Source organism: Mauremys reevesii, linkage group 3 (genome assembly GCF_016161935.1).
Source record: "Mauremys reevesii isolate NIE-2019 linkage group 3, ASM1616193v1, whole genome shotgun sequence".
Taxonomy (NCBI): domain Eukaryota; kingdom Metazoa; phylum Chordata; order Testudines; family Geoemydidae; genus Mauremys; species Mauremys reevesii.
The window spans coordinates 10,320,371-10,334,995 of record NC_052625.1 but is presented as its reverse complement, the minus strand read 5'-3'; the positions used below and the strand labels follow the sequence as shown (position 1 = coordinate 10,334,995).

General features: G+C 45.8%; 1 protein-coding gene across 4 annotated transcripts in view; it reads left to right on the top strand.

Moving 5' to 3' along the window:
- PAK5 (p21 (RAC1) activated kinase 5) overlaps positions 1-14,625 on the top strand; it is a 252,096-nt gene that overhangs the window by 47,266 nt on the left and 190,205 nt on the right. For 3 of the 4 annotated variants that reach the window (XM_039531637.1, XM_039531641.1, XM_039531635.1), the window contains exon 1: positions 7,991-8,292. The exons of the other annotated variant lie outside the window; for it this stretch is intronic. The gene's annotated coding sequence lies outside the window, so the exon portion shown is untranslated. Of the gene's footprint in view, positions 1-7,990; positions 8,293-14,625 lie in introns of those variants that run through there. 4 annotated transcript variants of the gene reach the window in all.

The window sequence follows — 14,625 nt, the reverse complement described above, 5'->3', positions numbered from 1 at the left end:
GTGGCCCTAATCCTGATTTTTACCCCAGGATACATGAGACAAGAAGGAACCTCCATTGAGAGGCATCTGTTTTGTTTTGGGATATGCTTGAGTCATTTGCTTATTACATATGCTGGACCAAACTCTTGACTTGCCTGGAGTTACACCAGGGATTAATTTACCAACTCGGATTCCTGTTGCATGTTACCTTCAGTCCTCAGAATAATGAAAGCAGAAGCTCCATTTAGACATTACAGCAGGGATTTTCAGAGGTGCCCAAGGGACACAGACACCCAAATCCTTTGGACAGCTGTGAAATATCTGAGTCTGTAATTGTAATGGGCCAATGATAAATGTTTGAAGCTACGTGTACATGTTCCTTTAAATCTGCTCTGCTGTTCAGACAAGTTTAAACTTTGTGGCCATTACCATGGATAGATAGAGTAGGGAGCCTGTTCATATTAACATTAATGGCAAAAAGCCCTATTGACTTCAGTGGGAACAGAATCAGGCCTTAGGTCCTTGCTATAGTATAGATGGTGCCAGTTTATTCCTGTTGATGGGTGGTCACACAAGCAGACCCTCTGGCTTCAGTGAGATTGCTGGTAGGAGTAAATCTAGCCCTGTCTCCGGTTCCCCTCCGCAGCAGTGGAATACTATCTTTTTGTTTGTTTGTTTTTCTCACTCTTTATTTGTAATGCAAGTATTCATAGTGCCTTCGATATACAGAGGCATTTATAATCAGTGCCAGGTGGCTAAGCACCTGAGCCCCAGTGACTACGTGGATCAGGCCTGTACACAGTGCATGTTCTGGCTCCAAAGAGTTTGCAGTCTAAGACAAGCCCAACATAAGACAGTTCCGGTGAAAGAGGACATGGGGATCTCCTCTGAGGAGGGAATGCTTGGGGAGATGGGAGGATATGAAGACAGAGAGTGGGTGACTGGCAGTCAAGGCCAGGGAGAATGGCCCAGGCATGGAGGACGGTGTGGTAGGCAGAGAAAAGCCAGGAAAAGGGGACAACGAACAGTAAGGCGAACGGCCTGGGATGAGTGATGGTGCTGAGAGGGCGAGTGGGAAGAAATGAGAATAGAGATGGAGTGAAACCACTCAGGGGGTGTCCTGTTTGTTTGTTATATTTTTCCTTCCCAGACAAGGCAGAATGCACTGACTATTGAGTTTAAATAATTAGCCTTCTCCTGGGATTGCAATCTGCTCAGCTACACCCATAACTCTCTACACTGCATTAACATAAAGATGAAGAATAACACACATATCTATGCAATTCTTCCCTCCCCTCAAAGAAGCTGAATCCAAGTGGCTAGCGCTAAGGGGCACATGATGGGTTGGAAATGTAATCACTCCCTTCTTGAAAACCACTCTGCATGTGCACACACAGCAAGCCAGAGAATGAACAGACAGCCACACCAAGATGTAGTATCGTCAAAAAGAGCCAAAGCAGATATGAATTCAGTGGCCAAATTCAACAAGAACCAGGGCTGCCTGTACTCCACAAAGCATGCTTTGATGGTTATGACCCGTAGGAAGGAGGGAGCAATGCGCGAACAAGCCAACACTTCCAGCAAATTAAAGTCTATTTAATGGCTGTTTTGTGGGTTTGACTTTGCCTTGTTGATGTCAATTGTAAAACTTTCATTGACTTTAGTGGGAGCAGAGTTAGGCCAATGCTGCAGCTCTGGAAATACCACTTGCAGGCCCTTAGGCAGGACGCAGAGATGCACTGCACTGGGACAGGTGCTGGAGGCACTCACCTGTGAAGAGAGAGGCAAGGCAGAGAGCTTCCCAGGAGGCTGGGGCAATGCTCTTTGAGGAAGTAAGTTATGGGTGAGTTAGGGGTCAGTGCAGATCTGCATGCCTTCAGGAGACGCAATACGGAGGCTGGGCTTCAGAGAGAGACAAGCTCAGTTGGGATTGTTCCTTACTCAGAGGGGTCGTGACACTATCTCATCCCTTGCACCATCTTGAAGATTTTCTCTTTAATGTGTGGCACAGCTAACCAGCCCCTCTCCAGAGTGCAACCCCCTGAGCACCAAACAAGGGGTGAACGACTCGTTGCTAACTCTCCCGTCCCTGCATGCAGCTTCAGAATGGCGCACGGTGTGCGTCCCAGAATTGACCTCCAGCAAGGAGGCCGAGGCCAATTCTCATGGCCTTCCCTTATTGGGGCGTCTAGCACCACTGGTGCGATGAACACTCCCATGCACCTGGCATTTGAATAAGCACAAGCACCAGGACTCTGACTAATGCATATGTAGAGGAGCAGATTGTGGAGGGCTCCCAGCAAACTTTCCCCCACCTTGCGCAGTTATGTCCAGCCTTATTTAACAACCATTACAGTAATGCCAGAGGTCAGACAAAGTCCATTCCCTAGCTCAAACAAAGCTCTCTGGGCACGAGAACGGTACATCAGCATAGAATCATATAGAATTGGACACATGTAGGGCTAGAAGGACCTTGAGAAGTTATCTAGTCCAGCTCCCTTCACTGAGACAGGACCGAGTACACCTAGACCATCCCTGACAGGTGTTTGGCCAACCTGTTCTCAAATGTTTTGCTCTTCCGGTCAGAGACAGCGAGAATTTCTTTCCCCTCTTATACTGCATGGCTTCTTGTCTGATATATTAATGTGCAGGTCATCGTCAAATCACATGCAAAGTCCCGGGCCAAGATTTTCAAAAATTGAGACCGAACTTTAGACTCCTAAGTAATTCTTTAAGCACATAAGTACCTGGCCTGATTTTCCAAAGGACTGAGAATTCAGCACTTGCTATTTATTTCAAGCAGAGCTGCTGGTTGCTCAAGATCGTTGGGAATCAGGGGTGAAATCCGGGCCTACTGAAGTCAATGGCAAAACTTCCAGTGGCTTCAGAGGGGACACAATTTCACCACAAGTGCCTGAATACAGACTTAGGAACATAACTTCAGCGGTGCAGGCCAAAAAGTTTAAATAAAGCCTTGGGCATCCAGCCATATCCACTGCAGGCAGAGCACTCAGCCTGTCTGGAAATCAGGCCACACATGTAGGTGCCTAAATATGGACTTAGAAGAGAGATGGGCAATTTTTTTATCCAAAACATTTTTTCACTGAAAATTGCAGATTCAGATCAACCGAAATGTTTGCTGAATTCATGTCGATTATAGCAGTTGTTTCGGCTGAAACAGAAAAAGAAAAAAATTGGAAAATTATATTATCCAACTTTGTAAAAAAGCCCTAGTCATCAGGCTATAGTCAGACTCGCTCTCTTTCTCAGGCTGAGTGACTATCCAAGTATTTTAAACTGAAGTGGAGGAACAGCTTCAACAGGAGAAATTGAGAGACGCCAATAGCAGAATATCCTATGGGCTGGTAGTTAAGGAACTCACCTGGAGGGGGAAAACCTGGACTCAAATCCTTGTTCCAAAGCAGGGATTCAAACTGGGTCTCCCACATTTCCTGTGAGTGCCCCAGCCACTGGGTGAATGAAATGTTGCATTCAATCTCCAAGGCGATTTTTCAAGTAGATGAAAAATTTCGGTTTCAGTTCAACTCAAACCAGTTTTTCCCCCATTTTTCAGAATGGCCAGTGAATCAAAAAATCAGTTAGCACACAGCTCAACTTAGGAGCCTAATATCAATCCCAGAGTTTTGAAAATCTTGGCCCCAGTGTTTGTGATTATGATCACTGTACCTTAGGTTTTCCCATCAAACATGCCCTATGGGTAACATTAGAGCCTTTTTCCTGCCTTAGCTGTAGTCATTGTCTTTGCTCTTGATTTTTTTAAGGCCTGAGCAGAATATGGGGCTACTTTGCGATCTGATCTTTCTGAAATAAACCTCATTCCTTTTTCAGAGAGCCAAAGCCTTTTCCCTTGAAAACAGGGAGCCAGTTAAGTTACACATAATTTAAAGGAAAAGCCAGGTAAAATAACACTGATGCAAGCCTCAGAGATAATGGAATGTATTTTCATATGAACCTGATTGTTTCAGACCCCTGGTGAATAGCTTAGTGCAGTTAGAGCCAATGTCTTTGTGCTTTTCTATGCTGCTGGCTCTCTGAAAAGGAAAAAAAAAGGACCCTCTGAGATGTTTAAAGTACATAAGGTCTGCAATATGTGCTGAGAGCCGGGATTAGCTCTAATGAATGGCAATTGTGATTCAGAGATGATCCGATGTGGCCCAGCTTTCAGCCAAACATGACTTAGCTAGAGTAACTAAGGGGTCAGTGGAAATGACGACAAAATGGCAACGCAGCACCGAAATGCAGGAAAATGATGTCTTTCTACTGGGCCAGATTCCCTGGTTCAGCCAAGTGCACATGGTGCAAGATGGGAGGTGTCCGTAAGCAATCTTTGAAGCCCCTTGACCACCAGCCATCTCAGTGCTAGGCTGGTTTTCTGTTGCAGAGAAGCTGACAGCTAACAATCCATATGAGCTGCTCTGTGCTGCACCAGCTCCTAAAGGAATTGCTGGGCTGGATGAGACCAGCGATCCATCTAGTCTAGTATCTCTGAGTGTCTAGAGGGCCAGTGGTAGATGCAAGAAACCCTGCAGTAAACAATTAATCCCATTGCTCATGCCACATCTTTATTTATTTGTATGAAATGGTTTTAGTTATTTATCAATTTTAACACAAGTGAAGGAGTGACTGTCATGTAAATTACAGTACCGTGGTATTTCCTCTAACAGCAGCAACTTTGATTGGATTGCTGTTACGTTAGGTGGTTAAGTGGTGTATGTTTCTGGAGGGATGTCACCACTCAAATCTTAACAAATGCCTTTGCAAATAATCAGAGTTGCCCCAGATATTCCCTCTGGTAAGAATCCAGAGGAAAGCTGGTAATAATGTTACCTACTTGAGAACACAAAATGGCAAAGATCGCAATGGTGAGCCCTGTAAGTCTATGATCCCTCGAAGGGCGAGGGGATTATATAAAAGTTTTAAAATAGCTATCAGTCACCTAAGCAAACAAGTTACATATATTTTCTCTTGGCTTGCAAAACCGACCTGTGTACTGCCCCTCCCCGCCACAGCTCTAATGTAAATCTTTATCCCCTGTGTTCCTGTCATGCTCTCTATTTCACAGCATCATAAGAAACAAAAACACATTTAATTCTCACCTGTTAAATATGCGAACACCTGTTTCCATATGACTATATAAATAAGGCACTTATTGTTTTTCTTTCCAACTAACTCACATTTGACGTGCCTCTGAAAACCATTTGGCTACTGATATTTAGTGACTGTTGGGACTATGATTAATTAGTTAAATCAGATATTATACAATAGGTTATTTCTGTTGAGCTGCATTTAGAATAAATTGTATGGATCTTTATTAAAAGCAGCGTTGATCTTTCTTCTGGCACATTTCATAAAGGTCTTGGAGAAGACTGTTTTCAGAAGCAGGCACATATCACAGGGAGTAATATACCAGAATTACTTAGGTCACCCGATTGTACTATATAGATTTATTTATTTATTTTACAAGCACTTCTCTGATTGCTTCCTTTCCATTTGTTTATTTAGTTGGGTTTATTTCAAAGGTCTTTCCATTGCTCGGGGGGATTTTACAAAAATTACAACATGTATCGGTTTAGATCCTCAGCTGGTGTCAAAATCATTGCTAGGTTAAGACCAATATGTTAAACACCACCCAGATATTTAAATCAATGGGAGTTCCATGTATGAAGAGCTTGCAGTAAGGGACCCCATAAGTATATGGGAACTGAGGGAATTCTTGAAATGATAGGAATGAGGTGGGAAGTATGACTGTGTATGACTGTACTCTAACGGAAGGAAATAAAGCTACTGAACTAAGGGTATGTCTGCTCTGGAGCTGTAAAGGAGGAAAACATGCACTAGCTTTGATCAAGCTAGCGTGCTAAAAACAGAAGTGTAGCCACAGCGGTGCAGGCAGCCAGAAGGGCTAGCTGCTCCGAGAATGATCTCATCCGAAAGGCTAGGCACCATACTTGGGGTGGCTAGATCCTCCCATTGCTTTTGCCTCAGCAGGAACACTTCTTTTTTAAGTACACTAATCCAACCTAGCATGGGTATGGCTCCTTGAGATGGGAATTACACCTCCAGATCCAAGTGTAGACATACCATATGTGTCATAGGTCCTCTACTGCTGGCATTTGATGATTTTCTATATGCTGAAGTAGTAGGTGCTAGTGCTTTTGGAGCGGGATGTTCCGAGTCCTCTTTCTGGTGTTACCATGAAATTGGACTGGTGCACAGACACAGTGATTGACAACAATGAAGTCCTATGTGGCCATGGATTTGTTATGATACTTGCCTACTGTATAGGGGTGTGTGATGCTTCATTAAAATGTGCAGTGTTGGGATCTGGATTATTCTGGTGGACTAGGAGAAGCTGCATATGTAGTAAATTTTGTCATTAAAACTGGGAGTATGCAGCCAAAAATTCACCAGATCCAGCAGGATACTGGCACTGAATTAGAATTTTAGCAGATTTCTTGTATTGGGATGTCTTGGGGTAGAACATTGAAAGCAAAATTTGTTCTCACTGTTTGCTTGTGCTCCTGAATCCGTCTCCACCTGTTGTCTCTTGTCTTATACTGGGACTTTTCCGCTTGAAAGAGAGACAGCTAAGGTAGGATATGATAGACGTCTATAAAATCATGACTGGTGTGGAGAAAGAAAATAAAGAAGTGTTATTTACTCCACATAACACAAGACCTAGGGGTCACCAAATGAATAATCAGCAGGTTTAAAACAAACAAAAGCAGGTATTTCTTCCAGGGGCGGCTCTAGGCACCAGCAAAACAAGCTGGTGCCTGGGGCTGGGGCAATAGGGGCGGGGGGGCGGCTACGGCGGCGGACTTACGCAGCCATGGGCCGAGTCCAGCCGCCCCCCCAGGAGTGGGACTGCGGCCGCCGCATGCGCTGCGGAGGCGGCGCGCGTCGCGGCCTCGGCTGGACCCTCCGCGGCATGACTGCGGCAGCGCAGCAGCGGCAGCGGGCGCGGGACCCGGCGCCGCGCGCGGCCGGGGGGGGGGGGCCGCAGCGGGCGGGACCAGACCCCTCTGCAGTCATGCCCGCGGGAGGTCCGCTGCTCCCGCGGCTCCGGGGCGCCTCCCGCGCATGACTGCTTGGGGCGGCCAAAACTGTAGAGCCGCCCCTGATTTCTTCACACAACACACAGTCAACCTGTGGAACTCTTTGCCAGAGGATGTTGTGAAGGCCAAGACTATAACAGGGTTCAAAAAAAACAAACCCTAGATAAGTTCATAGAGGATAGGTCCATTAATGGCTATTAGCCGGGATGGGCAGGGATGGTGTCCCTAGCCTCTGTTTGCCAGAAACTGGGAATGGGTGACAGGGAATGGATCTCTTGATTACTTGTTCTGTTCATCCCCTCAGAAGCACCTGGCACTGGCCACTGTCAGAAGACAGGATACTGGGCTAGATGGACCTTTGGTCTGACCCAGTATGGCCATTCTTATGGTCTTATACTTAGACTGTAAGTTCTCTGGGGCAGGGACCAACTTTTTGTCCTGTTTGTACTGTGCTTAGCCCAATGGGGGCCTGGTACATGACTGAGGCTCCTAAGCCCAATTTCAGTATAAATAATAATATTTTGGTGGTGCAGTTTCTGGGTTTGTGGTCAAAACTTGGGAGGATCCAGATGCCAGCGCTGGGGTGCAGCAGGGGCCAAATTTTCCACAGTGCAGCAGCAGCAGCGGCTCAATTCCCTGTTTACTCTGTTGAATTTCTGGAGCCAGAAAGTGCCTGGATCCGGGTGCTGGTTATGGGGTGTTGTAGCCCCAGGATGCTTCGGCCTCTGGAATCTCTTTGCTGTAGCAGGAGCAGTTTCCCCGGATACCGTATTTAATCAGCGCGGTGTGCAGGAGAAGGGCGGCGGGGGGGGGGGCAGATTTTGGCTGGCTCTAGCTGTGGGATGAGGGATTTTGCAGAGCTGTCGCGTGGGATCCGATGCATGGGGGGCTGGATTGTTCCAGGGCAGGAGAAGCCGCTAGATTTGGTCTCTGTGGAGGATGCAGTTGGGGTATCGCCATCACCAGGCTCCGGCTCTTTCTTTCCCCTGCCTCAGCGCGGCACCCTCTAGGCAGCTGGGCGTCTCCGCTTCGACCAGGGCGAGGCGAGCTTGAGCTCCGCCAGTCACAGCCCGGATGTAGCAGCAGCGGCAGCGGCAGCAGCAGCGGCAGCCCGGTGCCGGCTCCTTGCCGGGGACACACGCCGCGAGCCCGGGCGAGCAGGAACGTGGCGCTCGGAGCGATGCCGCGGCGGACGGTGCGTGCAGCCCGGGCTCGCCTGGCCGCCGGGCACTAGGTAGGCGCGGGGCGGGGAAGGGGCAGCGGGAGCAGCGCTGCAGGCGGGCTCGCGGGCACAGCCCGGCTTGCCCGGGGGATGCAGCGGGCTCGGCAGGATCCATCCCTACCGCTCGAGACAGCTCCCTGCAGCCAGAGCTACCTCGGTAGCGAGCCAGCCCGCCGGGGGGTGGGGAGATGCAATGGGTCGGCCCTAGGGACGTTACAGGATAAGGCGATTTCCTGACAGGTTGGGAAAGGGAGCCCCCGCGGGCCTAAAACCTCGGTGTTCTCCAGAATGCAGCCTCGGGGAGGGGTGTGTGTGTGCAGCACTGTGTGTGTGTGTGTGTATTGGGGGGGGGGGTGTATTGCATGTACAGATGGACACTACTACTTGCAATACTCACGCAGGCAGCGCTCTCCTGTCAATATTGGACCTCGGGGGAAGCAATTAAGAAGCGGGAGTATCAATAGTAACGATGATGCTTTAGCATCCTCATGGAGCATACCGTGACATTTAAAATACACAAAAGAGGCAAGACAGGCATAAATTTAACAATTTAATTTTTTTTTTTTTAGCATGAGCAGCAGCTTACTTTGGAAGAGAGAATGGAAAGTGAGATAGAGCTCAGCATAAGCTGCTAATAAAAAATCTTAATCTTTTAGTGCCTCTCTCCTTCTCTTTCTTTGATCTGAACTAACACGGCTGCTACTCTGAAACCTTAAAATACACAGGATCTTTTGTTTGTTTTTCTTGCTGCAAAACACTCAGCGACCGTGTCATTGTCGGCACTGGGTAGTGAGAACTGGAATGCTCTCTTTTCCCAACTCTGGTGCAACCATCTCCCGTCTCTCAGTCCCCTCTGATGGGAAAACTTACTTGAGTACTTGTGTATTCAAAACAACTTTTTCTTTTGGGGTTTACTTTATGGACGGGGGTGTTTTATTTTTTAATAGTATCTACAGCTAACCATCCAAAACAATGGACTAATTAAGGTATAGTCACTTAACATATGTTCTTTGAAAGCTGGTTGATGTAGCTGAAAACACAACAGCAACACTGCTTTGCATTGACAAATGACATTAACATCATAGATGGATACAAGATTAAGTAATCTATAAAGTGTTCTCTAGACGTGCTTTCAATAAAAAGAGGAAGCATGAATTCTGAGGTATTAAAAGGTCCGGTTGCTTAAAAAGAATGTAAAAATAATAATCATAAGCAATCACCACAGTAAGCTTTGTCAAAGTGTGTTGTAAAGAAATCCACTTTAATTGGGAGAATTATATACTGTATAACAGCCCAATCTAAGACTAACACTTTGAGAGAGACATAGTGCAGAGACAGGAAAGCTAGGCAAACTGCCAGTAAAATCAATAGAAGATAATGCCAAGCCTCTTTGATAACACTGGCTTTAAAATCAAATCAAGCCTTTCTCACGTCATTTATTTTTGTCTAATTGCTTTTCTGAAAGGAGACGACTTTTTAACGTTTGCCACTTGTGCTGTATTTCTTCATTTCATACATGCATGTCGCTCAGTGGGATGGGGAGGGTTTATATCGAGTGTTTTAAAAATATCCAAAGTTCCTTTGAATAATTTATCCCATGCGGGGGAAGAAACCCCAAACCAGTTCTCCAAGGCCACTGACCTTGTGATGGCCTTAGAGAAGTAGATGAGACATTTGACAATGTTGCTTGACGAAGAAAGCACTGGGCAAAGAAATCGTATCAAGAACTTCATAACCATGATCTTTAAAAAGTAGAGGGAGGGTTTGGTTTGTGGTTGTGGTTTGCTTTGTGTGCCTGCATTTCAGGCATATGGAGGGGGAAACTAGGAGTGAAGAAGGGTTCTTAGGAAAGTCCTGAATTAAACATGTTAGAAATGGTGGAAAATGTTGAAATGTGCAGAAATAGAATAATTTAACATTTGTTGAGGAATATTGACGAGTATCAGGGCTGTTTTGACAAATCTTTGAGGAAGGATTTTAAAGTAATAGTTACATGCACATTGTTTGATTTGAATCACGAGCAAGATTTTCTCAAGTGGCTGTTGATTTTGGGGTGCCTCATCTTCTGGGAGCCAAACTTGATATTCAGGGGAAGGTGGCTCAGAACTCTCTAAACATCAGGCCCCTTTAAGGTGTCACCTGAAAAAGTGAGGCACCCAAAATCCCAACTGAAAATCTGGGTCAATATACTTGCAGATACTCCACTTTTAAATAGGGGGTTGGAAATTGTCTTCATGTGTTTTATGTATCCTTTTTTCCCTTGTTAGCTTTGAGCATCAGAACCAAAAGCAAACGTATCGTGCAATGACATGTATGGTAATTTGAAGGTTCTCAAACTTTTTCTTAGGGTGGACCACACATAAATACTGAGATTTTTCTCATGGACCACCTCCCCTTCTATTCACAAATACATAGACTACCCCTCTTCCCAGTCATGATCATATAACCCTGTGCTTACATGGAAAATTAACATGAAGAAAGTATTTGGGGTGGCATTTCCCAAAGCACTCAGAGCTGGCCTAACTTTTCTCCCGTTGATGTCCATGATAAAACTCTCGTTGACTTGAATGGGCCCAGAGTCAGGCCAACACTGAGCACTTGTGAAAATCCCACCTTTAATTTTAGTTTCTTTTTAATGTGATTTAGCAGCTGGAAATAAGGAGGAGAACTAGCATGGTGTGACCAGACAGATGTCCATGGCCCATTAATAGGCCCTCCCAGGACCACAGTGTGTGTATAGTGCAGCTGGGAATGAGCCTTCCAGCCTGGCAAGACCAATTCACGCTAGTGGGACTTGAGCAAGCATGCTAAAAATAGCTCGTTCCCAGCTGCAGTGTAGACATACCCAATTAGGGAGCCACTGTGCCAACCTCTAGCTTTTTGCATAGCCATTACTGTAGTGTGAAACTTTTGTCAGTAACTGCCCAGGGCAAGGGAAATGTCCCGGTGCCATCCTTAACTATCTGCGTATCCTTGTTGGTGGAGCTGGTTGTGGGTAAGGTTAACAGCTCAGTGCATTTTGGGATCAGTGTCAGATGTTCCATAGCATGGGAAATCCCTACATTGAGGTTAGGAAACTCAAGAACTCCCTATTGCAGAGTTGCCTCTAGTAGTGATGTTTCCCCTCTGCAGACCAGATAGGGGATTCAAAGCCCTAAAGGAGTGGATTTCCTGGGGTCCACATGCATCTTGCCATGCCTGTGGAGGTACTAGCCCTGCACATGGCTGCCTTATCCCCCAGCCCATGGTAGCTTGTGTGTTCCCACTGATTGTCCACCTCTCCCTCTGCAGCGTGGCCAAGTATCCAGGTTTATGTGCTTGAATGTCCACCACTTGTTGAGGAAAGCTCCATATCTTCCTGAGGTCACCCTGCAACCCCGCTGTGCTGGGCTCCAGAGGGCGGGTCTCTCCCCGCCCCAGTCCCATGCTCAGCTCATTGCTCCTGTTGTGACTCCCCTCTATCTAAGATACTTGTGTGACCCACATGGCCAGAGCTTTGGAGCAGCTCCCAATCTTTATTTCTTCACAACACCCCTGTGAGGTCTTATCCCCATTTCACAGATGAGGCACAAAGAAGCTAAGTGACTTGTCCACAGAAAGTCTGTGGTAGAGCAGGGAGTTGAACCTGGGTCTCCTAGTTCCCTAATCACTGGACTATCCTTCCTCTATGTAGAAGGTTATGGTAATGTTATCTTTTTGGTCCTTAAATGGTTCTTAACTTCTGCATCTGAAGAAGTGGGTTTTTTACCCACAAAAGCTTATGCCCAAATAAATCTGTTAGTCTTTAAGGTGCCACTGAACACCTCGTTGTTTTTGTGGATACAGACTAACACGGCTACCCCCTGAGACTTAACTTCTGCATTGTTGTTCCTGCAATGGGCTTTGTTCTAGCTTTCAAATTTGCAGTGGGCTTCCTAGGTGTGTTTTGTTTTGTTTTGTTTTAGTTTTCAGTAGCACTGGCCACTGTCTCCACTGTGAAGATCCATGATTAGATGAATATTTATGTTTGGCTGAAAGGTCAGGATCCCATGGTTAACCCTAAGGAAAACCAGCATGGAAATACATATTGAGCAAGTTTCTTGCAAAGCGTATTATTCTGCAACTATTATTTCAGGACTTCAGAAAAAATGCATTATTCATCCATCACAGGACTCACAGTGCCACTGTCATCTATTCTTTTTAGCATCAGTTTTAAATGAGGTATACACGATTCAGCCCTGATCCAATGGTCCTTTATTCAGAGGAACCCCAATTCACTGATGTTTTGCCTGTAAAGAGACATTGATCTAGATACTTTACCGTCAATGCAGGTCTGTTGCATCTTACGTGCATTTAACATGCGCGATTTCAGCTTTGCGTGGTTGGCAAAAACAAAAAAAAAAGAGAAAAATAACAATTTAAATACTGTTTCTGTAGTGCGGGCGATTCCGGTTGCTATTCGACTCAATGTAATTTTGACTATACACGGTTTTCGCTTTGCGCGCTAACCGCGGAACGGAACCCTCGCGTAAGATGAGACAGACCTGTATTCATTTTCAGTGAAGCTTGGTCCCATGTAAAAAGCTCTGGTTCCCTTTCTCCCTTTTGCTTTCTCTTGCTCTCTCTTTTACACACACATGCTTGAAACTCAAGTTGACTGATGGAGTCGATTATCATTCATTTGAAGCTTTTACAATAGAGAATCCCAAGTATTTGGCAAGAGTTTGGCATGTACTTATTAAAATCCATAAAGTGAGGGTGTCGCATGATTTAGTCAGGTCTTTGTGCTTTTGATTTCTTTTTTTTTCTTCCAAAAACCAAAATGTCTTACCATTGAGGGACACAAACAGTATGTTAGCACACGTTTTCTATGCGTTTTTGGTTTAATGAGAAAACTGAGTGTGTCGGGTGTAAATAAATCATAAAATCATAGAATATCAGGGTTGGAAGGGACCTCAGGAAGTCATCCAACCCCCTGCTCAAAGCAGGACCAACCCCAACTAAATCATCCCAGCCAGGGCTTTGTCAAGCCTGACCTTAAAAACCTCTAAGGAAGGAGATTCCACCACCTCCCTAGGGAACCCACTCCAGTGCTTACACTTGTAACAGAGGAACTTGTATAGAAATCACCAAGACACACAATCCACACTTTCAGGATCCAGCATGGTGCTGTACATGCATCCACAGAATGTCTCTGCAATAGTACCTGATTTGATTCCTAATTAAATAATTGGAAACTATTAATTAAATAAGAGAACATAAAATCATGGAAACATAGCTATGTAAGTCTAGAAGGGACCTGGAGTGGTTATCTAGTCCAGTGATTCTCAATCAGGAGTCCGGGGCCCCCTGGGGGGCCGTGAGCAGGTTTCAGAGGGTCTGCTAAGCAGGACCAGTGTTAGACTTGTTGGCACCCAGGCAGGAAGCTGAAGTCCCACTGCATGTCTGAGGCCCTGAGCAACTTAGCTTCACGGTGCCCCCTGTGACATTGGGTCCTGGGCAGTTGCCCTGCTTGCTACCCCTTAACGTCAGCCCTGGCTCTTATATGCAGACAAACAGTTGTGGCACAGTTGGGTTGTGGAGTTTTTATAGCATGTGAGGGGCCCTCAGGGCTGAGAACCCTCGATCTAGTCCATCTCCCTATACTGAGGCAGGATTGAGAATACCTTGACCCTCCCTGACAGGTGTTTGTCCAACCAGTTCTTAAAAACCTCCAATGATGGGGACTCTACAGGCTTTGTTGGTATCTGTTCTAGTGCTTACCGACCCTTAGGGTTAGAGTCTTTCCTACATCTAACCTGGATCCTCCTTGCTGCAGCCATTCCCTCCTGATTATTATTTATATTACATTAGGACCTAGAGCCCTCAGCTGAGATCAGGGCCTCATTGTGGTAAACACTGTACAGATACATAGTTAGAGATAGTCCCTGCCCCAAAGAGTTTATCATCTACGACTTTGGCATGGTTAACTTTAAGGATGTGAGGAGTTCTACTGACGTCAGAACAGTCAAGGCAAGAAAAGGTTGGGAGGAGAAAGAAAGGTGAAATGTTTTGCTCCAGGTCATCCAGCAGTTCAGTGACAGAGCCATGAATAGACCGAGGTCTCCTGACACCCACGCCAGTGCCCTATTTACTGTGGGCGGCTTTCCCTGCCCTTTCATTCCTCATTTAGATCTGCTATCACAGCCCCCTGTACCAGCATCAGGAGTCATGATCCTGGTGGATAAAGATGCCAATTCTGAAAATAGTTTAAAACAAAGCATCTCAAATGCCAGAAATAAAGCTGAAGATATTTTGAAAGACTTATTGTTCTCTGCTAGAGGCAGTTGTAAGGCGAGAGAACATATCACAAGTAAATAGAGAGGG